Consider the following 27,259-nt stretch of genomic DNA (forward strand, 5'->3'; position numbering starts at 1 on the left):
ACACCTGTTTCCATCTCTCTTAGGTGTCTAACTAGGAGCTTCGGAACTGCTGGGATATCTGACAAATTCAGGGTTAACCTTTTCAGAAATCGCTGTTGTTTTGCAAAGAGACTGCACTACTTGACATTCTCACCGTCAGGTTCTGGAGGACCAGGCTTGCCATAACCTCATCCAGGCTTGCTGTTGTCTTTCTGGTCAAAGCCATTCTTGTGGGTGTGAAGTGATGTTTCATTGTGGTCTTGATTTGTATTTCCCTAACCATTAGTGGCCCTGAACGTGATTGGGCTAATTAGCCTTCTTATATCTTTGGTGAAGCGCCTATTGAAATCTTTCGGTCCATTTAAGAAATTGATTTTCTCATTTCTTAATGGTGACTTCTGAAGCACCGAACGTTTTAATTCTGATGAAACCCAATTCATACATTTTTAAAAATTGTACTTTTGTGTCATATCTAGGAACTTTCTGCCTACCTGAATGCCATGAAGGTTTTCTTCTATTCTTCTTCTAGATGTTCTATCATTTTAGCTCTCACATTTAGGTCTTTGGTTGATTTTTGAGTTAGTTTTTGCATATTTGTGAGATAAGGGTATCTTAAGGGTATGTTATTTAAAAATTGTACTTTTGGGTCATATCTAGGAACTTTTCTGCCTACCTGAATGCCATGAAGATTTTCTTCTAGTTTTCTTCTAGATGTTCTATCATGTTAGCTCTCACATTTAGGTCTTTGGTAGATTTTTGAGTTAGTTTTTGCGTATGATGTGAGATAAGGGTTTAAGTTCATTTTTTTTTTTTTTTTTTTTTTTTTTTTTGCATGTAGATATCCAATTGTCTGGATGCATTTGTTGAAAAAACATTTCTTTTCCACATTGAATTGTCCTGGCACCTTTGTTGAAAATTAATTGACCATAAAATGGATTTATTCTGGACTCTCAATTTTGTTCCATTGATCTCTGCCTTAGGCCAATGCCACACTGTCCTCATTACTGTAGCTTTGGGGTAAGTTTTGAAATCAGGAAATAAAAATCCTCCCACTTTATTCTTTTTTCTTTCTTTCTACATTTTTTTTTTTTTTCAGAATTGTTTTTGGCTATCCTGAATCCTTTACATTTTGATACGAATCTTAACATCAGATTTTCAATTTCTGCAAAAAAAAAAAAAATTCTGCTGGGATTTCCATAGGGATTATGTTATATCTACAGATCAACGTGGAGAGAATGGCCATTTTAACAGCATGAAGTATGCCGATCCATGAAAATGAAATGTCTCTGCATTTATTTAGGTCATCTCTAATTTCTCTTAGGCATGCTTTGTGGCTTTCAGTCTCTTGCGTCACATTACATTTATTCCCAAGTATTTTCATGTTTTTTGGTGCTATTTTGAACGGACTTGTTTCCTTAATTTCATTTTTGGCTCTTCATCACTAACACGTGGAAATAGAATGGGTTTTTGTACGGTGACCTTGGATCCTGCCATCTTGATGAACTAGTTTATTAATTCTAGAGATTTGTGCATAGGTGCGTGTGCATGCACGTGTGCACATGCGTGCGTGTGAATTCCTTAGGATTTTCCCCATAGAGAATCTTGTCTCTGAATAAAAACAATTTTACTTCTTTCTTTCTTTCCATTCTGGTGCCTTTCCTTTTCAGTTTTTACTTTTCACTTTGATTTCTTAAATATTTCTTATGTTGGTCTCAAATACATTTAGCATGATTTCAAAGAACATTTATGTAGCAAGAATGCATATACTGTATTTGGCACCTTGGGGTTAAGGCATAAGAAATATACTTGTTATGGGCTTTGGAGACAAAAGTATATGTTTCATTATAGAAAGAGTACATTAGAAAAATAAAAACTACTGCCTTTCAAATAGATTTTTGAGCAGTTTCTATAAAAACAAAGATGGACACAGATATGTCATGGGTACCTATTAAAAAATCGATATTATATAAGACCACTGAAATAGTTAAAAACCCACAAACAACACAGAATAAAACATTTTAGTATTATTCTTTTGTTAATTTCAAAGACCAGGGATTCCAATCAATTTTTTTTTTTAAATTTATAAAAGTATTGCTTGAAGTGTTCTGTGCTTCAAAACAAAATAGATGGTTAAAATCTGCCAAAAACCTTGTAGCCCTGCAACCCCTTACTCAAAGGCCAGGGTTAAATGATAGCAAATTGAATCTTTTTGCATTTGGTTATAATGAGGGGAATCTGAACCTGGGAACCAGCTTCAATCTCTGTCTCCCCGTTTTTGTGCCCAGCTTTGTTTGGAAGTGGGTGTTTCTGCCCCTGCGAGGGCCCTTCCCCCTACAAACAGCCCTGATTGAGGGTCACAGAGTTGGGCTCCCACCCCATCATATCTTTCTCTAGAGGAGAGCAACCAACCACCACGGAGAAGAAAAACCTAGGGCCCCATTCAGTGCTGCATCAATTATACATGCCTTTGTGGAGACTTTTAGCCAGTGAAAGAGTTAAAGATCCACTTAAACTTTCAAAAAGCAGAGATAAACACTTGACTAAGCACAGCTAATTGGATTTTCAATTGAAAAGGCGAGGCAGCAACAGGCAACTCGGGAAAGTTAGGGGCACCGATTCTGCACATTTTCATCTTGCCTGTTACTGGCAGGCTGTCTTTCCAGCTGACTTCTTACCTGTGCTGGCCTCATGCAGGCTGGGTATCTACCCGGCTCCTCCCATAGGACCCTGCCTGAGCTGGGGACTACCACCTGCCCTGCAGGCACACTCTGCCACTCTAAGTATTTGGGACGTCCGCGATATTTGAGGCAGCTTTCAAAGAGCCTGAAAATACCTTTTTTTTTTTTTTAAGTTTATTAAGGCTGGTTTTCCTTTTTTTTTTTTTTTTAATATTCATTTTTGAGAGAGAGTACAACTAGAGGAGGAGCAGAGAGAGAGGGAGACAGAATCTGAAGCAGGCTCTAGGCTCCGAGCTGTCAGCCCTGAGCCCGACTCGAGGCTCAAACTCATGAACCACGAGATCATGACCTGAATTGAAGTTGGACGCTTAACCAACTGAGCCACTCAAACACCCCTGGTTTTCCTTTTTAAAGCTCTTAAAGCTTTCCTTTTTAAAGCTTTAAAGATCTTCAGGTTTGAAGATCAGCCAGAATGATCACTTCCAAGAAAAATTGAGAACAGCTACGTTTTACTGGAATAACACAGTACTTTGGCATCTGCTAATCACTAGAACGATAGGAACGCCGCGGTAGGATGGCTAGACCCCTGATCTGCCGCCTGGCAATCCGTGATTTTTAAAAGTTTTTTTTTTAATGTTTATTTTTGAGAGAGAGAGAGAGAGAGGGAGAGAGACAGAACATCAGAGGGGGAGGGGCAGAGAGAGAGGGAAACGCAGAATCCAAAGCAGGCTCCAGGCTCTGAGCTGTCAGCGCAGAGCCCAGCACGGGGTTGGAACCGCGAGATCATGACCTGAACCCAAGTCAGTCACTTAACGGACTGAGCCACCCAGGTGCCCCAATCTGTGATCTCTTAAATTGCTATTTAATTCTCCCTGATTTCTTCTGAGCCTGCTTTGTAGGAATCCCTTTTAGTTTGAGACGGCAATGGCTCCCTGTGTGCAAAACACTGCCCTGAGCATTTCACATGCTGGGTAAAGGAATGTGACCAAGTTCGCGCACCCCCCAAGAGGCAAAGCCTGGATTGGAAGTTCTGTCTGTCTGTCACCAGGAAAAGTTAGTGTGGAAATTCGCATGGAGATGAAGTGCCTCTTTTTTTTTTTTTTTTTAAAATAACATATCAACCCTACAATTCCTGTTTAATATATAATGATGCTAAAATCCAGAATTTGGGGACAGTGCACAAAGATCTTTCTGTAGCAGATGTACTTATATGCTTTGCGAAATGAGACATTCACAGTCGAATATGTTTTGATCAAGTGCTGTACTAGAAAGATCTCTTTAAACAAAAAAGGCACACGGGGGAAGATAAAGACCACATCAGGCTTCCCACCCCCGGCCAGCTCACCCTTCGAAAGAACGTATATGACGCGCACAGACTTCTGGCCTGTCAATATCGAAAGTGCCAGTGAAGTGTGGTCACTACTCCCAGGGAGTCCCAGCGATTCATGGAAGGGACTCCCGGTGATGTCTAGGAGGCACGTGTTTAAATCCCAAGGTGAGTGTGGACAGGCTACTCTCTTAGCCAAGAGGGAAGCCTAGCCACCCAGCAGGCCTCTGTAGCTGACTCAACCTTATAGCTTTCTCCCTGGCAGGGTCCACGTACGTTCGGGGAAGCGTGTGTGTGCTCTAGCAATATTAGCAAATGTGGGGTCTTCATATGTATTGCTAGAGAATGCCAGGGATCCAGGAAGCATCACCTCTATTGGAAAAACTGTCCATCAGCTTTCAGAACCGACAGTTAAGGGGATGACGGGACCCTTGTAGGATTTTAAAAGCCCCAAACGCATCACGAAATGTCATGTGGTGGTGTGCTGAGGATAGCCCCTGGTTTTAGCTGTTTTGGAAATCCTTTTTTTTCTGAGGATTTTTATACCTCATCCTTGATTTTTGTCAGTATTTCTACTTCTAGTCAAAGTCAAAACCAGGAATTGCAGAGATGTGCTATGGGGTGGTTATTAGAGTTTGTTTGAAATCTGTTGCTAAAAACTCAGTCATTCGTTCAGTAAAATTTATCATGTGCCACACACATTCTTGTAAGTACCGTGAGAATGCATCTGTGAACAGTTCTGAAGCCTGTGTCTTCGTGGAGCTACTATCCTACCCCGGGGAGATGGGCTGACAAAGTCATACTGTCCCCATGCTGGTACAGGTCATGGAGATTCGCAGAGCCACAGAGAGGAAGGGTGTGCTGGTGGCCGTTTCTGATAGAGTGTTTCGAGAAGGCACTGCTTATAAGGGGTCAGTTGGACAAATCCCTGGGGGAGGTGAGGGAGCCGAGCCCCTGTGCATTTATCTGGGGAGAGCAGGTCCGGGCTGAGGGTTCAGCAGACACCCTCACTCAGGAGCCACGATGGTGGGCAGACAGCCTGGAGGCCCAGAGGCTGCGGCCAAGGTGGGGAGTGGGAGTGCCAGGTGGGGGAGGTCGGACAGGCTTTGCAGGCCATCGCGAGGGAGGGTGTCGGCTTTTACTCAGAGTGAGCAGGGACGTAGGAGAGGCCGACCACTGGGCTGGCACTCTCTCAGGCCTTCACAGAGCAGACGAGCTGCCATGGAAACGGGCCTGGGAGGGCAGGGTGGAAGCGGGAGGTGATTCTGGCCTTTGGGTGAGTGGGGTAGCGTTGGAGGCAGCGGGAGGAGTCACGGAGTTACAGCCTTGACGACTGGATTTGTAAGGAATCATGGTGTGAAGCCGGTGGGAGAGTGAGAGAGAGAGAGAGGGGCTTGGGGGGAGAGGGGGAAGGGGTAGGGGGAGAGGGGGGGGGGGGGTGGGGGAGAGACAGTGTCCCAACGGTTCAGGTAGGGCCAGAAGGGGAAGAAAAGGCTCAGGTCAGAGGGCAGCGGGTCCGTTCCTGCCCCTCAGGAATTAAGGGAACTTGGTCTGCACAGGGTCACTTGCCGAAGGCTCTTGTCACACGTCCTCTGCATTCTTCCTGATGCTTTGAGGTCATCCGTGTAAGCTTAGAGCTTTGTTCCAACTCTGAATCACTTTCTGCTCGCTGAGGAGCAGAGAACATTCTTCAGGTCTGGCTCAGAAGAGAAATAAATCCCAGCCGAGGTGGGGCAGACTGACTTGTGCTAGTCTCTCAAAGAGACTATTTATAACTGGAGCACAAAGAAAAGAGGGCTACTTTTAAAAGAAGCAAACATTCTTACCTTGGAAAGATGCACTTATTCTCCACAGAAATTGGTGTTTTTTTTTTTGTTTTTGTTTTTGTTTTTCCCAGTGGAAATTTTCATTGCTTCGAATGTGGATGCAAGTATCACTTAAAAAAAAAAATCATTATTGGCTTTTGGAGTTTGTTCTCAGGAATCCAATTTGCTTGCCATACAATTTGTGACTATTTAAGACAATTGGAATTCGTTTTGTTTTGTGGCTCCTACTCTCACACCAGCAAGTGGGCTCAGAAGTGGTGGTGGAAAAGAACCCGAAACAGAACAGCTTTACTGGGAACACTGATTTTGGGGCCCTTCTTTTTCTCTCATTGTTTCTTCTCATTTATGGTTTTCAGAATATACCTGACTTCCTCCTCATGAGATACCACATCTGTAAGGATCCAGTTGTCACCGATTTTTTTCTTGCTTTCGTGCTAACTGTGCTATATGCTTGTGTTCTTTTTTTTTTTTAATTAAAAACATTTTTTTTAATGTTTATTCTTGAGAGAGAGAGAGAGAGAGCATGAGCAGGGAAGGGGCAGAGAGGGGGAGACACAGAATCCAAAGCGGGTTCCAGGCTCTGTCAGCACAGAGACTGATGTGCGGCTTGAACTCACGAACCATGAGATCATGACCTGAGCTGAAGTCGGACGCTTAGCCGACTTAGCCACCAAGGTGCCCCTAAAAAAAAAATTTACAGAAGCATATACGTACAATAAAATGCATCCATTTTAAGTAATGAGTTTGACTTTTTTTTTTAATGTTTATTTTTTTTGAGAGAGGAGAGAGACAGAGCACGAGCAGGGGAGGGACAGAGAGGGAGACACAGAATCGGAAGCAGGCTCCAGGCTCTGAGCTATCAGCACAGAGCCCAATGCAGGGCTCGAACTCACAAACTGGGAGATCATGACCCGAGCCAAAGTCGGACGCTTAACGGACTGAGCCACCCAGGTGCCTCCCCCTTTTTTCCCCCAAGTTTGACTTTTGACCTAAATGTACACTGGTATAACTATTACCACAGTCCATACGTATAGACCAATTCCATCGCTTTTTTTTTTTCAATTTTTTAAACATTTATTTATTTTTGAGAGAGAGAAAAAGCGTGAGTGCAGCAGCGGCAGAAAGAGGGAGACAGGATCTGAAGCAGGGTTCAGAGCCCAATGCAGGGGCTGAAATTCACAAACTATGAGATCATGACCTGAGCCTTAATCGAGAGTCAGCAGCTTAAGGGACTGAGCCAGCCAGCCCCTCTATCACTTTAAAGAGACCATCCTGGCCCCATTGTATTCAGCTGCCCCCCCCACCCCACCCCAGCCCCAGGCAACCCCTGATCTGCTCTCGTCACAATGGATTACAGTTGTCTTTTCTGGAAGTACGTTTAAACAGAGTCCAACAACATGCACTCTTTGGTATCTGACTTATTGGCCCAAGCACAGTGTCCTTCCTGGAGAGCCATCCATATTGTGGATTGTTTAGGGCTTGGTTTATTTTCTTGCTGAATAGTATTCCATCGTGTGGACTTAACACAATTCAGTGTACAATGGACATTGGGATTGCTTCCAGTTTGGGGCAATTATGAGTGAAACCACTATTGACATTTTTACTTGTTTTATCCTTGTTGTGAACACATCTTTTTAAAGTTTTTTTTTTTTTAAGTTTATTTATTTATTTTGAGAGAGAGAGCATGCACAAGCGGGGAAGGGGCAGAGAGAAGGAGAGACTGAATCCCAGGCAGGCTCTTGTGCGGTCAGCACATAGCCCAGTGTGGGGCTTGAACTCCCAAACTGTGAGATCGTGACCTGAGCCGAGATCAAGAGTCGGACAATTAACCTACTGTGCCACCCAGGTGCCCCTTGTTGTGAACACATCTTGCTGCACGGATACTGTCCTTCCTTTTTGGTAAGTGGCTGGAGTGGAATTGCTGGACCCCCTCCCCCTTGAGAGGTGCATGCACATTGTGATTGTTAATGTCAGTTAACGCATGTTCCCTCCTTATCTTGGTGAGACGTCCTTTTTCACCCTGATAGATTGTTCTGATGTCTGCATTCCCTACTGTGGATATAACCACACCTCCTTTCATGTGTGCATGGTAGAGCTGGCCTCTAATCTCTGCCTTTTAATTAGAATATTTAGAACATTTACAGGAAAATAATTACCAATATAGTTGGGTTTACGTCTCACATCTTCCTAGTTGTTCTTCTGCTTTTTTCTTCTTTCGGACTGAGTATGTTCTAGTCTGTTATGTTGCCACTCCTGGTCTGTTAGCTATTCCTGTTCACTTTTTTAAATGTGTTTGCTGTTTCCAGGCATCTTCGATCCCCTGAACTTCCAGGGCCCTCGCCTCAGCAAGGCCACCCTGGTCTGCTTGGGTCGCACTCCCAACATCACGGTTCAGAAAGCACCTCCAGGCCAAGAGCTGGCCCGTCCTGGGGCCCTTCTCTTTATTCCCCTTCTCCCACAGACCATAGCCCCCTTTAGGCCTGAAAACAGCGGCTGCATGCATTTTGTGCCGTTTTCCAGTTGTTATGGTGGGAGGTTAAGTCCACCCCTTGTTACTGTATTATGCCCTGCAGTGTAATTTTATTTCTGAACTAAAATATTTGGCTCTTGGGGGGAAAATGGGCTAACTATATGGAACTGGAGCAACCTGTGAGACCCTGGGTGTGAAATATCACTGCTCTGATTGCAAAGGGGGTGGTCGGTTTCCAGCAGAAGCCGAAGAGGCAGAAGAGGTAGAGGCACTGAAAGAGTTTGTGTCCGGACTTCCGGGTGGCGATGGCCGCCGTTATCCAGCCCTCTGGTGCTCAGTGCTCTGCATCTCGATCTCAGTCTTCAGAATAACTTCCTGTGGAAGCTGTCGTTGGCCTCATTTTACAGGACAGAAGACACTCAGAGGTGAAATGACTCGCCACGAGTCTTGCAAACAAAGATGGGCTGGGCGGGACTTGACCTCACGGGGTTGGCATCGGCCCCCTCCGTAGCTCAAGCTGTCAATGACTGTGCTGTGCTGGGTAGTCTAATTAAGAGGTTTTCCCCAACGATGCAGGTGACACGTCTCATGAGGCAGCGGTAGAATTCAGGGGAAACGCGACCAGCTCAGCTGTGCATGAAGTGGGGAGTTTCTACCCCGAGTGGCTCCTTGTTGCCAGGACGAGGCAGTATGATTAATTTCCCACAAGAACACTGGTCCATGAACACCCTCACCGTCCCCTTCATGCACTCCAAACTGACCCCTCTTCTCCCTTTGTATTGATGGTAACAACACCACCGATGTTCTCCAGCCACCCAGGGTCCCCAGTTGTGACGCCAGTTTGACACCTCTCTGCCTTTGTCACACATGCCCCCTTCCTTTCCCATTTCCACCGCCACCTTGGTTTATAGCTAAGATAACGCCCTGACCCATATTTTTCAGGATGGCTATTCTAGTTTCTTTTCTTTCTTTTTTTTTTAACTTTATTTATTTATTTATTTTTGAAAGAGAGTAGGGGCAGGGGCAGAGAGAGAGAGGGAGAGAGAACATCCCAAGTAGGCTCCATGCTGTCAGTGCAGAGCCTCCCTTGGGGCTCGAGCCCACAAACCATGAGATCATGATCTGAGCCGAGATCAAGAGTCGGACGCTTAATCGACTGAGCCCCCCCAAGGGCACCCCTGGCTCTCCTATTCTTATGTTCATTCTGCAGTCCCTTTTCTAACTGTTAGGAGGTATTCTGGAAACACCGTTTCCTCCTGTCCTGCCCGTGTTCTACGCCCTCCCGCATCCCCCACGATGAATGAGGTTCTACGTGCTGCTGTCGCTCGAATGACCAGAACCGGCCTCTGTCTTCTCCCTTCATCTTTTTCCTCTGGTGCCACCTTCAGTGACCAGCGTTACGCGCTGTCCCTGTTCACCTTCCTTTGCATTCTGTCCCCCTCCGTGGAACGCCTTTGTCTTCCACGTGCATCTGGGCTGTCCTCCCAGGGCCACCCGTGGGAGGGTGAGCTTAACCCCCCCGCCTGATTTCTGACTACAAACAGTCTGTTTTCTGACTGTTTTTGTGTGTGGCACGTTTTGGGCACTTACTGTGGAAAATGTAGTCATACCAGGTTCCTCTTTCCTGCTGGTTCCCTCACTGGAGTTTAAATTCCTCGGGACCAAAGATAACGTCTGACACTTTTCCTTCTTTGTGACTCTCCGGCATCTAGTTCAGTATTTTACACAGCTGAGGCCCTGGCTTTTTTTTTTTTTTTTCTTTCCTTTGGTTGACTCTGTTTCAGCGCAAAATCCTTTCAACTGCCATTTCTAGAAAACTCTTCCTTGCAGCCTCTTGTGTAAAGAGTATGTTTACATATTATGTGGTTGCCTCTCAGTGTGGAGACGGTATTCTGGGGGGGGGAAGTAATGGCCCGCCGATCATGCACCCCGTGTCCCCTCCGTCCCCTCCGCTGTGTCCCCCGTGGGCGTCTGTGCACCGTTGGGCCGGGTGTGTGCATGGCCCCCCCGGAAGTGGAGGGCTCAGGCGGACAGCTGTTGGGAGCAGACGGGTCACGGAGCAGCCGCTGTGGTAGCTGTCCCCTCCATCGCCTCCTTGCACAGAGGGTGGGGGGAGGCCAGCATTGCTTCCCACGGCCGCATCCCTGCTTCCGGGAGATGGTGTAACCGCCTTCAAACACTTAAACTTCGTCTATAGCTTTATAAAACACCTGTGTCATTTCGTGGTCAAACTACTGTAGTCAGCCGGTTAAAAGCTAAAGTGCATTTGGGCACGGTAATCACAGAGATGGTGTCCTTGCTCTCCTGAGTAGTCCTTTCACGTTCACTGAATTGCACATTACATACGAAAAGCAGCTCCGGCCGCTCTTGCTTGGGGTTCCGCCCCAGCGGGCTGTGGGCCTTCTCGCCCCGGCGGGTCGGCCGCGGCAGCCTGACCACCTGGCGTTCACTGTCACGGTTCTGTCCTTTGGCGCCTTGAAGCCTTTTGAGAACGTCTTCTCCTCCTCACACAGATGTTCAGGGGTGGAGGTAGGGAGGCGCTATTAGTAACTAGGGGTCACCACCGAGTGCCTCTTTGAGGTCGGCTCGGGGAATGGGACAAGGACACGGAGGTCCACCTGGGACAGTGTGGTGGCAGCTGGGTGTCACATTGCAGAGAGCCACGAGGTAAGAAGTGACAGTGGCAGGGTAAGTGACAGTGTTCAGGGCCTGCCGTGTTGAGGAGAGTGCCCTGACTCTCAAATCCTCAGACCTGGATTTGAGAGCAGAGTTGCACTTTTGTATAAAACCATCACCGACTTCCAGGAAAGACCGTCCCCCAGCAGGCCTTCGGGCATCTGGAAGCTTTCTGCGAACACCAGCTATTGTGCCAGTGACCAGGACGCGGTGCCGGTATTCTTGTCAGTGGGCCCTGGGCCCACGGGCTGAAGACCCCTCCTCTGCACGCTCTAGCCTCCCCGGGGTCGTCCGGCATCCCTTCCGCTGCCTTCCTGTGCCCAGGTTTGAAGTCTCACCCTCTCCTTCTGGCCTGAAATTCCCGCCTCCGAGCCCCTGGCCGCTCTTCCTCCCGCCTCTCTCTGGCCCATTCATGTCTCCACGCCTGGCTTGTGCCTCCCTTCTTCCCAAAAGCATGTGTGACTGTGCCACAAGCCACACTCCCCTTTCCCCTTAGTCAATTAATGAAAAGTTTATTGAGCCGATTAAGCCCTGGCCATTGTGCTGGGATTAGAGAGACGAGTCCCCAAGGTCAGGCTGTCTCGAGGGGCCCCCGGGTAGACAGCTGCCATGCACTGACACCGGAAGAGGTGCGTCCTTCCCTGACATGACGCCAGCTGCCTGTTCCAAAGGCCCGGTTTACGGGGAAATGCTAGAGGTATTTCTGTTAACTCCAGGAGTGTGACGACGAACCAGACATGGGCGCACAGGTCACCCAGACGGGGCCAGGGACCCGACAGGTGGAGAGCCAGAAGGATTCCTCGGACAGCAGCGCTGACTAGCGAACCCCAGTTCAGAAAGGCCCTCCACACTGTGAGCAAAAGACCCATAACCCAGGGTGAAAATGGGCGAAGGTGGTAGAAAGACAGATCACTGCAAAAGAAATAAAAGGAACCTGACCGTACGAAAAGATTTTCAACTGTATGAAAACGTAAGAGCAGTGCAAAGTGAGGGGACTCTGAAATCTTAACTGTTTTATCTTTCAAACTGGTGCCGGAGCCTGCAGTGTGGTGACACTGTTTTGGTGTGGCTGTGGGTTTCAGGGCAGGTGCTGGGCCCCGTTGCTGCGGGGAGGACAGGCAGTTGCTTCGCCCACGGGGCCGGTTCCGCCAGGTCTGTGAAACTGACAGAACCCCGATAAAGCCCTTTGGCTCAGAAGTCTCACGCTAAGGAACATATTCTACAAATATGCTTGAATGCACGAGAAATGACGTATGGGGAGAGTTATTCAGTGCAGCGGTTTTCCAAGAGCCGAGTATTTGCAACAACCCAAACGTTCATCATCAGGGAAAAAGTTACACAGATTATGGCATTCCATAGGATGGAGTACTGTGCAGCTGCAAGGAGGGACCAAGGGGCTCTTCAAGACCGGGAGAGCGGGCTCTCCGAGGTATAGTGTTGGGGAAAAACGGCTGACGCGGGCAGTGCATAAAGTATGGTGGAAAATAAGAGTTCATTCTGTGCCTCCCTTTATGTTGTGTTAGAAGGTAAAGTGCCTGTAACAGACCCGAAATGTCATGGGCTGTACCCATAGAAGTCTCTTTCTTAGGGCACCTGGGTGGCTCAGTCGGTTAAGCATCTAACTCTTGGTTTTGGCTCAGTCATGACCTCACAGTTTATGAGTTCAAGCCCCACATCAGGCTTTGTGCTGACAGCGCTGAGCCTGCTTGGGATTCTCTCTCCCCATCTTTCTCTGCCCCCCCCCCCCCCCGCTCATGCTCTCTCTCTCAAAACAAATAAATAAAAACTTAAAAAAAAGAATTTTGGGGTGCCTGGGTGGCTCAGCTGTATAGGCCTCCAACTCTGGGTTTCAGCTCAGGTCATGAACTCATGGTTTCATGATTTCAAACCCCGCCTCGGGCTCTGTGCTAACAGTTTGGAGCCTGATTGGGATTGTGTCTTTCTCTCCCTCCCTCTCTACCCCTCTCTTGCTCACGCTGTCCGTCTCTGTCTCTCTCAAAATAAATAAATAAGTAACTTAAAAAAAACTTTCTTTCTGGTAACAGTGCAGGGCAGGTGTTTGAGGTTAGTGGGAGGCTTCCTTCCACGTGCTAAGTTTGTTCTGTGATGTGGCACTGGTGTCCCTCAGGACTGGCGGCCCCTGCACGGAGCTGGGTGAAAGAGGGTTAGGAAATCACACGGATTTCTTAACAGCCGTGGCCCAGAAGTGACACACGCCGCCTTCCAGAAGAGATACCAGGACACCAACAGCCGTGACTCTTTGGGGGCGATGGTGAAGGCGCATGGCTAGGAAGATGAGACACAGGCCGGGAAGGGAACTTTTCACTTCATGCCTTTCAGTATACTTTTCACACTTTGAACTGTTTTGTCTGTTCATAAAATAAGAATGGATAGTTGCAGCGTAGCGGACTCATGCCTTGAAAGAGCTAAGAACCCCGGGCCGTGGGGGCAGAGAAGAGGGACGGCTCCCCCTGGGGTGGCCCTAGCCTGGGGTGGGCTCTGGGAAAAGAGGAGCTGGGCTCGGTTGGGGAGCGAGTGCATCTGAAAGTGTGCAGCGCCTGCAGGCTCTCCCTCGATGTGGCGGGCTGGGCGGCTGGGGTGCGCACTGCACTTTGGCCGGGCCGGCGGTGGGGCAGCACGTGCCCTGGAAGGAGGCCCAGCATTCTGTGCAGCCCCGACAAGAAGTTCAACAGCAGGGGAGCTGCGTGCTAAGAGCCAGGGCAGCAGCATGGGGAGGGACTGGAAAGGGACCTGGAGACCTGGCGGGGAGCCAGGCGAGGTTGCAGTGGGCGGTCTAAGGGGTGCCTCTCTCCCCTACAAAGCCGGCTGGGCCTCAGCTGATGTAGCGCAGTAAGTCTGTCTGTCCATACCTCCGGTGAGATTGCAATTGCCTTGAGAAGCCCTTCGTTTCACACTTAGAGTGTCATGCTGTAAATACATTGGGCTTGATTCTCTTTTAAGTGAGACGTTTATGTTTCCGCACGCTAGAAAAGTGCTCAGATCCTAAGTGCATAGCCTCAGGAGTGACGACAAAGTAGGCTCGCGTGTATCCGTTGGTTGACTCTTGCTCTGTTTCTTCCTTGTTAAGATCACGGTTAGACTCATCAGGTGCACGGCCACACACGCCTCACACACGCCCACCCCTTTTGTCCTGGCCGTGTCTTCCTCTGTGGCATGCACACTCACACCCCAGTTTCCATAATGTCAGTTTTTTTTTTTTTTTTAATTTTTTTTTTCAACGTTTATTTATTTTTGGGACAGAGAGAGACAGAGCATGAACAGGGGAGGGGCAGAGAGAGAGGGAGACACAGAATCGGAAACAGGCTCCAGGCTCTGAGCCATCAGCCCAGAGCCCGACGCGGGGCTCGAACTCACAGACCGCGAGATCGTGACCTGGCTGAAGTCGGACGCTTAACCGACTGCGCCACCCAGGCGCCCCTATAATGTCAGTTTTAACAGGTGCTCCCGCAGAAGTCTTTGGGAAACATGCATTGGGTGGCTTACTAGAATAATATTTCTGTTTCATTTTAAGTGATTTTGCATCTCACTTTGTCAGTTTGTTTACTGTTGGATGTGCACAGACCCGTGACAGACGAAAACATCGACCGCAGTCTAGAAAGAGTATTAGCGTGGTGACCTTTCTCTTCTATCATTAAAAAAATGTTTTTAATGTTTATTTATTTTTGAGAGAGAGAGAGAGAGACAGAGACAGAGCACAGTGGGGAGGGTCAAAGAGGGAGACACAGAATCCAAAGCAGGCTCCAGGCGCCGAGCTGTAAGCCCAGAGCCCGACGCGGGGCTCAGACTCACGAACTGCGAGATCATGACCTGAACTGAAGTCGGATGCTTAACCGACTGAGCGACCCAGGCACCCCCTACCATTTTATAATAAAATGTTTTTAAAAGGCTGAAAGTAAGGCAGCTGTTAGGAGACTCTAGATAGAGTTTTCTTGCCACTGTATTTCCACATTTTCTTCTCCATCCTGACTTCTTTGTTCCCTTTTGAGTCAAGAGCTAATTTCTGGGAACATTCATGAATTTTTTTCTGACCACGTCCATTACCATTTGTGCTTTTTGTCTACTGGATTCTTAATATTCAGGGCCCCACATCTCCCCATTATCTAAATAAATGAACCCATTAATTAATCTAAGAGTATTTCATTGAACATGTATGTCATGAATTTAAATCAGGGGCAGAATGGATAACTTGGATTTTAGAAGACCTAACTCTGGACAGTATTCCTAACTTACATTTCATGTATAATTTTCTCCTGTAAAGTTTTAAATCAAGAAGTGAGAGTTCTAATCTGGTAGAGTCAAATAAAAATAAGTGTAGTTAAGGTTTAGGTGAAATAGCTAAGTGTAATTAGCTAAATATTTATTTCACTTTATATTTACTTATTCCTGTTGGAACTTGGAACAAATGAAAGGAAGAATTATTCTTTGGGAATTTAGGTTAGTAATATTCAGCCTTGAGGGATACAACACCCTTTGAGAGTTTTCACTATCTGTATGCTTTTTTTTCTTGTGACTTTGCTTATCTATTTATTATTTACAATTTCATTTTTACAAGAATATTGTGTATCCTGGATGTGTGAGAGTAGTTGTTGCCGACCTCTGTGTTATCAAAAACCTTTATAATTTCCTTCTTGGCTCCCATGCCTCTGGGTGTGAATGATTTTATCTACTGTACAAATGTGTGCTTTCTGGAAAATATCCTATAGACATCGATGACCATATAAGTGATTGGGCGTTGGCTTCTAGAAATTTTTGATCCCAGTTTGTGGCCCACTTACAGCCGCTGTTCAGGAACATCTTTGGAGCCTTGTTCCTGTTGTATGTACTCAATCTTATTTTTCTTTCTTCTTTCACATTACTTTTTTCATCGGGGGAGAGGGTCAGGTTTCTTGAAGTGAAGGAAAAGTCACCATTTAGAGGATACAGTTCTCTGAGTTTTGGCAGATGCGTGAAGTTATATAACTACTACTGAAATCAAGATATAGAGCAGTTCATCACCTCCCCAGATTTTCTAGTGTCCCCTCATGGTCAGCCCCTATCCCACTCCCCACTCCCTGCCAACCTCTGCTCTGTTTTCTTTTTAAAAAAATTTTTTTTAATGTTTCCTTATTTCTGAGAGAGTGAGCGAGCGTGAGTGGGGGAGGAGCAGAGAGAGGGAGACACAGAATCCAAAGCAGGCTCCAGGCTCTGAGCTGTCAGCACAGAGCCCGACGCGGGGCTCGAACTCACGAACCGCGAGATCATGACCTAAGCCGAAGTCGGAAGCTTAACCGACTGAGCCATCCAGGCGCCCCCCTCACTCTGTTTTCTGTGCAGTCACTGAGTATGTAGCCTTTTGAGTCTGATTCTTTCACTTTGAGTAATGCACCTGGGATTCACTCATAGTGCAGTATCAGTAGCCGATTCTTTTGTATCGTTGGGCAGGGTTCCATCTTACGGATATGTTACAGGCCTTTTGCCAGTTGAAGAACCTGGGGGTTATTTCCAGTTTGGGGGTGTTAGTCTATAAGGCTACCAGAAATATCTGTGGCAGATTTTTTTGTGAATATAAGAGCATTCATCTTTTCATTCCTCTAGGGTAAACACCTAGGAGAGGATTGTTGGGTTGAATGGCAAAAGACTGTCTGTTTGTGTATTTATTTATTTAGAGTACAAGCACACATGAGCAGGGGAGGAGGCAGATGGGGAGAGAGAGACAGAGAGAGACAGAGAGAGAGACAGACAGACAGACAGGCAGAGAGAGGGAGAATCTTGCGCAAGCTTCATGGTCAGTGCAGAGCCTGACATGGGGCTCAATTCCACGACCCTGGGATCATGACCTGAGCTGAAATCAAGAGTTGGACACTCCACCAACTGAGCCACCCAGGCGCCCCAAAATTTTAAATCAGCTTATTGACTTCTACAAAAATTCCAACTGGGTTTTTGACTGGGATTGTGTTGAATCTATAGATCAATTTGGGGAAAAATGACATTTCAACAATATTGAGTCCTCTGTTCTGTGAACATGGTATCTCTTCCCCTTTATTTGGATCCTCTTTGGTTTTGTTCATTAGTATTTTGTAATTTTCAGCATACAAATCATGTACGTATTGGCTTAGATTTTTTCTCAGGCATTCTGTGTTTTAGTGTCAGTACAAATGATACTGTGTTTAAATATAAATTTCCCATTATTTATTGCTATTATATAGAAATATTCTATCAATAGTGGGTGTGCAACAAATTTCTGAATAAATCTAATTAGTTGAATTCTCAAATTAAAATTTAAGGATCTCTTGGTTCCATTATCTCAGTAAAAAAGATGAATTCTAATATTTCAAGGTGGTAATTTAAATAGTTTATTTTTTGTGTTCTATTTGAATGCCTCTTCACTAACTAGGAAACTTTATACTTCATTAAAAAATAATTTGATTATTAAAAGCTTTTTGTTATTTTGCACAGCAGAATTCTGGCAAGTGTTCACTGTCTTTGGTTGATTTTATTTAGATTTTTGGACCATCATGGTACTGATTTCTTTTCCTGTCTGGGTGCCTTCATGGGCTTTTCCAACTCGCCAGCTTGCTGTGTCTGATTTTCTTCTCTGTGACCTCATGACTGTTAGTTATGTTTATGTGTTCTTCACCATTCATTCCATGCCTTTATAATTTGATTAGTTTTATTTTATTTAGAGTAATAGAATCTTAGAATTGAAGAAATATAGAGATTGGATAATCCAAGGCCTTTTCCATTTATTTGTTTGTTTGTTTATTTATTTATTTATTTATTTATTTATTTATTTAATGTTTGTTTCTTTCTTAGAGAGAGAGAGAGAGAGAGAGAGAGAGTGTGAGCATGAGTGGGGGGAGGGCAGAGAGAGAGGGAGAAGGATCCAAAGCAGGCTTCAGGCTCTGAGCTGTCAGCACAGAGCCTGACACAGGGCCTGAACCCACAAACTGAAATCATGACCTGAGCTGAAGTCAGACGCTTAACCAAGTGAGCCACCCAGGCGACCCCCATTTTATTTTTTTTAAAGTTTATTTCTTTTGAGAGAGAGAGAGAGAGAGAGAGAGAGAGCGCAAGTGGGGGAGGGGCAGAGAGAGAGGGAGAGAGAGGATCCCAAGCAGGCCCCACACTGTCAGCACAGAGCCCAGTATAAGGCTTGAGCTCACGAATTGCAAGATCATGACCAGAGCCCAAATCAAGAGTCAGATGCTTAACCGACTGAGCCACCCAGGCTCCCCCGAGGCCTTTCCTTTTAAACTTGAAAAAAAAGTGCTAATATCAGAGACCTCCCAACACCTGTTTTGTTAAGTTGTTTACATGGAAGGTTAAGCTAGGAGGTCTAATGTGTAACACTTCTAATCCTGGTTTAGAGACAGTCTAGTGCGGTTGATGGAACCATGTGTTGGTTTGTGTTGTGCTAGTGGGTGACAAGTTACAAGGAATTATTTTAAGGGGTGCTGGAAGGAGTTGAAGAACATTTCTAGAAATATGGGATTTGGAATGGCTGCACAGTGTGGTTCATTCTGAAGGCCATATGGAAATGCAGTGCATGAAATGATAATCTTCACATTGTTAGAAAAAAATATTTTAGAGAACTCTTGGAACATGTAGCTCTAATTTTCTACATTAAGTCACTTTCTCCCCTCTCTCTTAGAATTAAGTTTAATTATAGTGGAGCTTATAAGCATGGCTCTGTTTAAATTATATTAGCTTTCCCATTATATTGTGTTTATTCAAGAACTCTGTAGCTTTTAGGTGGACGGAAAATTACTAATTATAAAGGGAATAAATATTTGAAAAGCTAGGTTTATAGCAATAATTTCTGTTCGAAAAATCCACATTAAAATTTTTAATTATTAAAAGCCAAATTTCAGTTTTCTTTAGTATAACTTCCCTTTCTTTTCCAATAAATGGTATAGAATTTCAGTCTTTTTTTTTTTTTTGAGAGAGAGAGAGAGAGCGTGCATGCGTGGGTGCACACAAGTGGGGGAGGGGCAGAGAGGCAGAGAGAGAGGAAGAGAGAATCCCAAGCAGGGTCCGCCCTGTCAGCACAGAGCCTGATGTGAGGCTTGATCCTGATCTCATGAATCGTGACATCATGACCTGAGCCAAAATCAAGAGTCAGAGGCTGAACCGACTGAGCCACCCAGGCGCCCTTCAGTCGTGTTATTTTTTATGACTTTGCCTTTTTTCTTGTAACTTTTTGTTTTTACATACATTTAAGCATTATAGTTTGCTCTAATTTCAAACTTAAAGCAAAGCGATAAGAACAGTTCAGGGAACTCCTACGTTCCCCTTAGATGGCCGCACCATCGCACGTATCCGGCCGCTTTTGCTTTATCATTCTGTCTTTCAATGTGATTTGTTTCTGAACCACATGGGAGCGGTTTGGAGACCTCACACCTCTTGACCATTATCTGTTTCAGTTCGTGTGTGTTAAGAACAAGGTCATTCCCTTAGATAACGGCACTGTAACATTCAAAATCAGGAGACTTGACCCCAGTGCAGTATTGTTGTCTAATCCACAGACTATGTCCAGATTCTAACAGTTGTCCCCAAATGTCCATCTTGGCTGTAATCTTTCCTAGCCTGGGATCCAGTCGTGGGTCAAGCTTGCTTTTATTTGTCACCACGTCTTCGTTCTCCTTTAATCGGGCCAGGTCCCTTAGCCTTTTTTGGGTTTCTGGACTTCAACACATTTGAGGGGTACAGGCCAGTTTTGTAAAATGTCCCTTTCTTTTGGGTTGTCTACTCTTCCCGAGCAGTTAGGTTCAGAGTATGCATTTTGCCAGGAAGACCGCAGACGAGATGTGCTGTTCCCAGCCCGTCATGATGCTGCTTGGTCCCGCTGCTGGTGATGTTAATTTTGATCCCTTGCTTAAAGCGTGTGGGTTTTCCTTTGTAAGTAATAAGTAATTTATGGGAAATTGGCTTTTGAGACTATATAAATATTATCAAATTTTTACCCTCTGTTTTAGCACGCCTTGACTTGTATACTCCATTATTCCTTCTGCTAATTGGCATTTGTCTCTAAGGAAGAGCTTTCCCTCTGTCCTTCCCTCTATCTTCCTTTGCCCTCTTCCTCCTTTCCCTACCTTTTCCTTCCCTTTTTTCCTTCCTCATTCCCTCCCTTCCCCTGTTTTCCTTTCCTTCCTCCTTTCTTTCCTCCCTCCCTCCCTCCATCCTTCCTTTTTCTTTCTTTCTTTCTTTCTTTCTTTCTTTCTTTCTTTCTTTCTTTCTTTCTTTCTTCTTTTTTTCTTTCCTGCCCCTCTCCCAATCCATCTATCAGTATGGACTCATGGATCCTTAGTTTAGCCAGTGGTAATAATCCATTACAATATTATTTATTTTGATGTCCTAGTTGCCCTAGTTTTGGCTAGTGGGAGCCTCTTCGAGCTGGTTCCTGTGCCCTGTTGATATGTCCCCATCATCCTTTGAGCACTGTCCTACTGTCTGGGGTAGTAAGATGTCTAGAGCTTAGCTTGGTATTCACTGTCCCTGCTGTAGAATCAACCAGTCTTTTCTTCAAGGGATCGTAGTTCCTTTTAATAGAGCATGGTGTTTAGAGCCTCCAAACTTGTACGCTAGACGTGTTCACTGCTTCTAGGTCTTCTTAACTAAAAAGCAAGGAGTATGTATGTCTGTTTGTGTATATCTGTTTGTCTAGCTGGTTAAAAAAGTGAGCTCAAGCGGCGCCTGGGTGGCTCAGTCGGTTAAGCGTCCGACTTCAGCTCAGGTCATGATCTCACGGTTCACGAGTTTGAGCCCCACATCGGGCTCTGTGCTGACAGCTCAGAGTCTGGAGCCTGCTTCAGATTCTGTGCCTCCCTCTCTCTCTGCTCCTCCCCGACTCTCACTCTCTCTCTCTTTCAAAAGTAAATAAACATTAAAAAAATTGTTTTAAATGGATCTCAAATGGATACCCTGTTCCAATCCTTTAGTACAGTATACATTCTCTTTTCTTTCCTTGTTTTATCCCTTTTCCAAGAAGGCTCCTGTCACCCTCAGTGTATTTACTCATTTGTAGAAGCCTAGAACACATCATGAATAGTTTTAGAACTGCCAACTCATGCTACTGTGAAAAGCAAACCTACTAGCTAGAGTTAATATTTGCTTAGAGTAAATTTTACGTGCAGTACTGTATACAGTTTCATTCTGATAAATGCATAAACCCGCATAACCCACACCTCTATCAAGCCACAGAACATTTCCGTCCCCAGAAAGTTCCCTCATGCCCTTCCCGGTCAATTTCATGTCCCCTTTTCTTGTTTTATTTAAATTACAGACTAGTTTTGCCTGTTCTAGAACTTCATATATAGAGAATTCTATAGTATATACTCCTTTATGTCTGCATCTTCGGACAAGCAAAATGACATTTACTTATGTTGCTGTATGTATTAGCGTTTTGTTTTATTTCTGACTAGCCTTCCTTTGCGTGAAAATATGACTATTTATCCCTCAGTCGACGGACTTTGGGTTATTTCAAATAAATTGTGGACCCCCCTGCTATGAAGATTCATGTATGTCTTTTTGGAGCCGTATATTATCACTGGGTAAATACCTAATAGCAGAGGTGCTGAGTTGTGTGTTAAGTGTGTGTTTGACTTTATAAGAGGCTTTCAGACTGTTTTCCCAAGTGAATATACATTCTGCAGCGTGCTCAACATCTGTATTAGTCTGGTGTTCTCCAGAGAAACAGAACCAATAGGGTGTGTGTGTATGTGTGTGTATGTATGTGTGTGTGTATATATATATATATATATATATATATAGAGAGAGAGAGAGAGAGAGAGGGAAGGAAAGAGAGAGACATAGACACAGACACAGAGACAGACACAGAGAGGGAAGTTAATTATAAGGAATTGGTTCCTGTGTTTATGGAGACTGGCAATTCCAAATCTGCAGGGTGGGCTGGCAGGCTCAAAAGCCCCAAGAGAGCTGATGTGCAAGTGGAGTCCGAAGGCTGGCTGCTGGCAGAATTTCTTCTTGCTCACGGGAGACTGGTCTTTTCTTCTAGTCAGGACTTCAACTCCCTGAATGATGTGGCTCCCAACCCCATTATGGAGAGCAATCTGCTTACTCACAGTCTGGTGTTCCTAACTACCCCCTCCCACCGCCCATTCTGTATTCCCTTTACCTTCTGCAAGCACCTCAGCTGGTCATGGTTGTTTACCTGGTGGGGTGACCCAAACCTTCATTCCTGAAGGGTCTGGGCCATTAGCAAACCTGCCTGAATTGGGTTCTTGTGGTTTTCCATTGATGTTAACAACAGAGCAGGGCCACACTGGGAGAGAGGGGGTCTCCTTCCTGTTTTCCAGACATACTCTTCCTTCCCTCTACTCTGGAGGAGCAGTTCAATGTCCCCTGGATCAGTCACCCCAGCCCACACAGCGACTCCCTTCTTGGCCTGTGGATTCAGAGGCATGGGGAATCCAAAGCAGCGTATATGCTCCTCAGCGAACGAGAGTTCTGGTTGCCAACATACAGTATGGTCAGTCTTCTTAGCTCTGCCGTTCAAGTCGTTGTGCAGTGGTTTCTCAAAGTGACTTAATTTACGCTGGCATGATGATCAACGATGTGGAGTCCATTTCATGTGCTTAGTGCTCGTTTGTATCGCTTCCATTGTGAAGTGTTCAAACTTCTATGCACTCTTTTATGGTGGTTTTCTTTTAAAAATTGATGTGTAAGAGGCTTTTTAAAAAACTATATATAAGTTGGACATAAGGCCTTTTTCAGACTTAAGTTTTTGTAATATTTTATCCCCAGTCGGTGGCCGGTCTGTTTTCTTAATTGTCTTTTGATGAACATAGTGCTAAATTTTGATCAAGTCTAATTTACTATTTTTTTTCTGTGTTCTGCCTCGGAAATCTTCTGCGTAAATATTTTCTGTGAAGGTATTCTATACATTTTCTAGAAGTGTTAGAGTTTTACCTTTTACATTTAATTCTGTCATCAATCTTAGTTTAATTATTTATAAGGCGTGAGGCAAGGGTTCCTTTTTTTTCTTTTTCCCTCCGCATTTGGATGTTTTTCCAGCACCACTTGTTGAACAGACCTTCTTTTCCCAATAATTGCTTTAGTGCCTTTGTTGAAAATAGGTTGCCCATCGAAGGGAGGGAGTTTTTCTGGATCTTCTGTTCTGCCCCACTGATTTAGTTTTATGCCAGTACCACACTGATTACCATGTCTGTGTAATGAGTCTTGAATTGGGTAGTGTAAGTCCTTGGACTTTTTCTTCTGTTTCAACATGTTTTGGGTATTCTAGGTTTCTTGCATTTCCCTAGACATTCTAAAATGAAAGCTTGTCAGTTTCTTTAAAAAGCCTCCAGGGATTATGACTGGGTTTGTGTTGAATCTAAAGATCAATTTTGGGAGACCACACATCCAAGCAAGACTGAGGCTTCCAACCAATAAACTGAGTATATCTTTCTATTTAGTCAGGTCTTTAATTTCTATTAGTAATATTCTGTAGTTTTCAGCAGAGTAGTTTTATATATCTCTTCTTTATGTATTCCTAAGTATTGATTATTCTTTGATGTTATTGTAGATGGACTTGTTTTAAAATTGTGATGTGATGGGGCGCCTGGGTGGCTCAGTCAGTTGAGCGTCCGGCTTCAGCTCAGGTCATGATCACATGGTTTGTGAGTTCAAGCCCTGCATCGAGTTCTGTGCTGACAGCTCGGAGCCTGGAGCCTGCTTCGGATTCTGTGTCTCCCTCTCTCTCTGCCCCTCCCCTGCTGGTGCTCTGTCTCTCAAAAATAAATAAAAATGTAAAATTGTGATGTGAGCATATCAGAACGTCATTAATGCTTATCTAATGGCCTTGTACCTTCAAGCCTTGCTAAATTCACTCATATATCCTGGTAGTTATGTTGTAGATGGGATTTTCTGTATAGATAACCAGCTTGTCTATGAATAGAATCGGTTTTAATTCTTCCTTTCTTTCCATCTTGAGTAACTTATTTCCTTTTCTTGCCTTATTGCACCGGCTAAGACCTGTAATACATTATTGAATAGGAGAGAGATTAAACATTTTAGCCTTTTCTAATCTGAAACACTGTACTCTGTTCATGTCACAGCCCAGAGGGGTCTTATTGGCGTTCTGTATGGACATTCATCTCCTTCTTTTTATCATCTGTCTCAGCACTTTTTAAAATTCCTTTATCTCATTTACCATAAATTGCACTTATTTTGTGTACTTCTTTGTTTTCTGCCCCTTATGCCAACCCATAAGCGCCTATGGGACAAGTTCTATTTATCTTCACCATTGCATCCCCAGTGTAGAGCCACTGTGGCTCTTAGTAGATACTCAGGAAGTGCTTTGTCAAATCAGTCAATATTGGTAGACGCTTTTACAGTTACACAGTCTGTCCTTCCCAGTGTTAGAATCTCCTTGGCAAAACGTGGCACGGACATTATTTCTTGTAAGACGTTTTTCACATTTTTCTTTCTCCTTTGAAAAATTTTGAGGAGGTAACATTTCAGAATTTCTAATAGACATTTATATTTGATACTTTAAAAAAGTTCTTAATTGGTATTTTATAAAAAGCAATATAAAAGTTATATTTGTATATTATAAAAAGTTCTCATTGGTATTTCATAAAAAGCAATACAGTTCTTTCTCCTAATTTTTGCAAACTATTGTGACAAATTGGGGTGGTTTACCTTTTCTGGATGTCATATACACCCCAAAGTTAATCAGTATTCAGGCAGTTTGCAGTGGTCCAAATATAAAAATAGGGGTAAACACGTTCCACAGTTATCTAGTAAAAGCAGGTATCAGGTCACTATTTTTTATTCTTTAAAATCTGGAGAAAGCACACTGATGAAGTGAATCTGTTAGGCAAACTTTTCCTTATTTTTGCCCTTTAGCTTTGATTCTAATCTGTAAAATGCTACATTTGTGGTGTGTGTGTGTGCGTGTGTGTGTGTAATTTAAGCCCAGTGAAGAAAATTGCTTTCAGCCTATAACACAGTGATCTAGAATTTATCCAGAAGGCAAAATACCTTTCTTCTTGCTGTTCCATTTTAACAGCTGCTGTGACAGAAAGTAGGGCTTCAGTTTGTGTGCAGACATAAGGAAAATCATGGGGCTTTTCCCTGTAGAGTGTTACAGTCATTCTTTGGCTCATCCCACACATTGACAATGGAAATTGCGTTAAAGAAGCAGGTAGAAACATTTGTAGTTGGGTGTGCATTCATTCATCTCCCTCTCTCCCTTGTTCTCCTTCTTTTCCCTCCTCCCTTTTCCTTACTTGCCCCTCATCTCCCGTTGTCCCCCCGCCCCCTCCCCCCGCCCCCAGTCTTCCTTCCTTCCTTGGTTCTTTCTCCCTCACTCCGTCCGTGTCACGATGGTCTTGCTCCTGCGTATGTAGGTACAGAATAGGGCCTATATGGTCTTTCCATAAGCAGCTTCCAGTGTTTGTGGGGGAGGTAGGTAATAAAGAAGTAAACTAATATATGCATATGATCATTTGTGCTAGCCACAAGTGCCGTAGAGAGTGTGTGGTATGCACATGTGTGTATGTGCACATGTGTGTCTACGTGTGCATGTGTGTGAGAGAGAAAGAGAATGAAAATTAATGAGAATCCTACCAGGCCTTGGGGGGGGCGGTGTTTGAGCTGATCTCTGCAGCTCTACAAGGTCAGGGCAGACAGCAAGTTGGTAACCCGGGGAGCGTATCAAGTTTAGTGTTAAAGAGCGCATGGGACGCAGGCCCACGGCCTCAGCGCAGTGAGCTTGGGAGAGAACAGTCCAAGCTGGAGGAGAAAGTAAAGCCTCGATTCCAGAGGGCATGATGGGCCATGGTGAACAGTCTCCCCTTGATTCCAAGTTCAGCCCAAAGCCGGTGGCCAGTGTAGATGCATATTAGTTCGTGCTGTCGTCTAGGCGTCGCAAAAACATCTCTCATGTGATCAAAAATAGCGTCAGTTCTCATTTTAGTTTTCTCTCCCCAAAATAGAAAAATACATGAACCAAAACCTGACACAACTAAAAAAAGATGAGCAAATCCACAAGTATAGATGAGGATATCAACAGTCCTCTGTTGATAATGGATAGAATAAGGAGACTTTCAGTAAGGATTTTGAGGAGGGATTTGAACAGTCCTTGTCAACCAACTTGGCCTCATTGCCTTTTTATTTTGTTTAACGAAACACTCTACCCTATACCCTTTTTTTCCCCCGAGCGCCCATGAAGCATTCACTTGCGTGGACCAAATTTGGGGCCAAAGCCAAGCTTCGGTAAATTTGAAAGCATTGAAATCCTACCGAACATGTTCTCTGGCCACAGCAGAATTAAACAGAAAACAGTATCATAGAAATACCCGAAAGCCCCAAAATACCTGGAACTCAAACTGCACATTTTTCTGAGTGACCCATGAGTCAAAGAAGAAATGCCAAGGGAAATTTGAAATTACCTACTTTGAAATGCCATGAGTATGAAAAGATAACCGTTGCTCGTGTTTAAAATAAAAATGTTAATGACGAGATTTGCCTCGTCAGCTCTTCCTCTTTGTCTGCTTCCTGAATTTCCTCTTGGCTTCATGTGTCAGGGTGTCCTCAGTGCCTGGAGATGAGGTGAGCTTGACCATGTCCCTGATGCCAGTCTTTAGCCAACCCTAGTTGGTTTGGCCTGGTCCTAATACTTTCTCCTAGTTCCAGTCAGTGAGCATCTACCATTTTCAGAGGTCATCTTCCTGGAACTGTGGAGGGGAATGTATGGAACAGTAACAGACAGGTTCAAGTGACGTGATTTCCTTAGGTAACCTCAGATGAAAGCTGTCAAATCTGCTTCTTCCGCCTCTCTCTGTCCTACCTGGGGAATTCTGGTCTACCTTCTCCCTACGTCTTAGACTCTTCGTTGAGTCTTTCCTTCAGTTCCCATCTGTGACTTCTGTTTCCTCCAGGCGTCCCTTCTTCCTTCTGACTTTTTTTTTTTTGACTTTTTAGTTGTTTTTGACTTTTAGTCTCTCCACCCTCGGCCTGGTATCACCCTGTCCTAGTCAACTTCGTTCAGTCATTTAGGCTTGACTGTGTGCCAGGCATTAACCTAGGCATTGGGTTTGCAAATGCTGGGGCCGGGGCGGGTATGACTTATAAGTTAGATAATCGGTTGGAGTATGCTAAGCACTTTGACAGACTCATGTGGGAAGGGTTACGTAAATAAGCATTTGTTCAACAAACATCTAGGGGCCTCCTGCTGTGTACTGGGCACTGTGTAATAGAGGTGGTATTCCATTCTTAAGGGGCTGATTGCTTAAAGGTGAGGCTTGGAGCTATGAAGGAGCAGAGCACGATCTGGGAG

At 44.8% G+C, this 27,259-nt stretch overlaps 1 protein-coding gene across 1 annotated transcript in view; it reads left to right on the plus strand.

Moving 5' to 3' along the window:
- GRK3 (G protein-coupled receptor kinase 3) overlaps positions 1-27,259 on the plus strand; it is a 127,962-nt gene that overhangs the window by 34,277 nt on the left and 66,426 nt on the right. The window lies entirely within an intron of this gene.

This window comes from Lynx canadensis, chromosome D3 (genome assembly GCF_007474595.2).
Source record: "Lynx canadensis isolate LIC74 chromosome D3, mLynCan4.pri.v2, whole genome shotgun sequence".
Taxonomy (NCBI): domain Eukaryota; kingdom Metazoa; phylum Chordata; class Mammalia; order Carnivora; family Felidae; genus Lynx; species Lynx canadensis.